This window comes from Chenopodium album, chromosome 8 (genome assembly GCF_948465745.1).
Source record: "Chenopodium album chromosome 8, dcCheAlbu1.1, whole genome shotgun sequence".
In the NCBI taxonomy this organism is placed as follows: domain Eukaryota; kingdom Viridiplantae; phylum Streptophyta; class Magnoliopsida; order Caryophyllales; family Amaranthaceae; genus Chenopodium; species Chenopodium album.
Window position 1 is genome coordinate 31,816,339 of NC_137841.1, and position 2,950 is coordinate 31,819,288.

General features: G+C 40.0%; 1 non-coding gene across 1 annotated transcript; it reads right to left on the reverse strand.

Annotated features, from left to right (window-relative positions):
- Positions 1–2,406: 2,406 nt before the first annotated feature.
- LOC145556947 (small nucleolar RNA R71) lies at positions 2,407–2,512 on the reverse strand. The gene has a single exon (XR_014092038.1). It is a non-coding gene; the product is annotated as a small nucleolar RNA R71 (small nucleolar RNA).
- Positions 2,513–2,950: the final 438 nt, after the last annotated feature.

The window sequence follows — 2,950 nt, forward strand, 5'->3', positions numbered from 1 at the left end:
CTTGAGCTTAGCTTCCTCCTCTTGAAAACCCTGATGGTTCATACAAAGCATAAGAAAGGAAATCAAAGTAGATTAGGAAAAAGGGCAAAATCTAGGAAAGAAGATGCATAAAGGGAAAGGGAAATAAGTGCAAAGAAAAGGATGCAAACAAGCCGCAAATGTGGGAAAATAACCATCCAAATGAACCTTAATCGTGGCATAAATACCACTCATCAAATTCCCCCACACTTGCCTCTTGCTAGTCCTCAAGCAAGGAATGCCAAAACAAAGAAAAAGTCACAACAAACATAACATGACAAGGGTTAAGGAAAACCAATTAAGCACTGATGAATTTCATTTATGGCACTCATTTGGCCTCTTTTAGGATGATTTTCATGCTTCTTTATAGCCCTTTTCCTTAGTTTTTCCTTAATTTTGTTCTTTATTTCGTTAGTTTGTGCTTTCCATAGTTAGTTTCCTTGTTTTGTGCATTTCTTTGTTTATTTGTTCTTTTTCCCTTTTATTTGTTTGTTTTTAGGTTATGATCGTGTCTCCAAGGATTCCCGAGCCTTCCTCTCGTATTTATCATCAACTTTGATGCCTCATGTTCGCCTTTTGGAACTTCAAGTTTAAAGGAACGCAAAGAGCAAGTAGAGAGATCGGTGCAAGTATACAGTGGGGGCGTCATCTTTGCCATGAACCCACCAAAATGGCTCTCTCAAGACTGCCCACCTTGGTGTTCATCATCATCATAAAGTCGAGCCCACGAGGATGAGCTTGAACGAAGAAGAGGGGGGCTCCCCTGCTGCCAGGTGCGGGCGCGCACGAGGGTGGTGCGGTCGCGCACCTAGGTGGCGCGGGCAAGCCTAGTGCGGGTGTGGGCTCCCCTGCCAGGGCCCCTGTTCCGTACCCTTTTTCCCGTGGCTGCGCCTCTCCTCTGATGCGACGGCGCCTTCCGGGGTTTCTTTTGGGACGATCTAACTAACTCTTCTTTTGTATCTTTCCTATATGTAGTTTTCCTTTTATTTTAGGAGGAGAGAGAATTAGAATAGAATTAGAATTAGTTTTTGATCAAATTAGAGAGATTTTTAGAGAGAGAAACTCTAGGTTTTAGTGAGAGAAATTCATGGTGGATTGTTGATGATTGAAGCTTTCTTTAATTCCTTTGATCTTTGTTCAAGATTGTAAGATTTCCTTTTCTTTAATTCAATCTTTAGTTTTATTTCAATTGTTTGTCGAATGTTCAAGTTTGATTGAAGATTGATTAATTTGTGTTTGATTTTAGCTTGTTTGATTTGATCATGATGAATTTGTTTTTTAGTGTTGCTTTGATTTTGATTTTAATGGCTAGTGAGTAGATAGCTTGTTAGGGTAATGGCGAAGCATGTATGAGTAATGGATTAAAGCTAATTGGGGAAAATTGATGGAGTTGACTATGTGATTAAATTGGTTGATGATCATGTGCATGTGTGTGATTAATTAAAGAGTAGCTAACTTTGATTGGTGCACTTGATTGCATTGTAAGTTCACATTGATATGGACCATTGATTTTTGGCTTGCATTTACACGATTGAGGTGTCTTGTGATGTTTTCTAGCTAGATTTTATCGTAATTGACGTTAGTTAGACCTCTAAGAGAATATCTTGATATGCTCTTTGGGTTGCATGATTTGTTTTCCCTTACATTGCTTGACTTAGTCAATTTGACCTCCCAATTAGTTGAATCCGTTATGATTACATATGGATCCTAGCCCTAGTGTTTATTACATTTGATTTCTTCTCGTTTATTAGTCGTCTTCGTCCTAGCATAACATTCACACCCAATCATTACATTACGGAATTTCTTGACCATAGACAATAGATAATCGCCGTGATACTAACAATTTCTTTTGAGCTTTTGCATGCATAGTAGAACTTGTGTTAGGACCTTAGTTCCTTTGGATCCGGAAATTGAAAGAACTCTTTCACGAAGAAGGGTAGCCAACCGGTCTTTGAGCCTAAGTTCCTCAAGTGAAGAAGAGTTTGAGGAAGAAGAAGAGCAAGCCATGGGAGAGAATCCAAGAGTAGCTTTGAAGGAGTTGGGAATTCCCGGTGCTTATAGGTTTGAGAGTGGCATTGCTCCACCTACAACACCGGCGAACGATTTTGAAATTAGACCGACCATGATTACTTTGATAGAAAGGAGGCAATTTAGTGGAGCCAAGAGTGAGAGCCCGTTGAATCACCTAAAGGAATTTGAGAAGTATTGTAATACTATCAAGGTGAACGACATTTCTCAAGAGTTTATTCGGCTAAAGTTGTTTCTGTTTTCTTATTGGTCGTGCCTTAGAGTGGTTGGATAAGGAGGTTAAGCCAAATTCCCTTAGGACATGGGATGAAGTCACCAAAGCTTTCTTCTCTCTCTTTTACCCACAAAAGAAAACGGCGGAGGCTAGAGCCTTGATCAAAGGATTCAAACAAAGGCCTAATGAGAATCTCTATGAAGCATGGGAGAGGTAAAAGGAGTACCAAAGAGAGTGTCCACATCATGAAATTCCTACCTATCAAGTGATACAAATTTTCTATGGAGGCTTGAGTGCTCAAGGCAAGTCATGCCTAGATGGAGGAGCCGGAGGTCCTATAATGAATAGGGCGGAAGAAGAGGTAGTTGACATAATTGAGGATGTGGTGAGATACTATAGAGATTGGCAAGAAAGAGAGAGGGAGTCTACGAGCAAGAGTGGCTCGACGGTTTATTCGGTGGATCATCTCAATGCGATTAACAACTTGTCTTCCCAAATTTCAAATCTAGGGAAGGAAGTGACGTCGATCAAAGCAAAGCTTGAGAGTGTTTCTACAAATTCATTGAGTCTTCCCTCCCAATCTAAAAGGAGAGGTACATTTTCTAACTCTTCTCCTTCTACTTCCAATAACATGACAAGTGGTTGTCTATTTTGTGATTCTTATGGATCTTATAATCATGATTCTTCCAT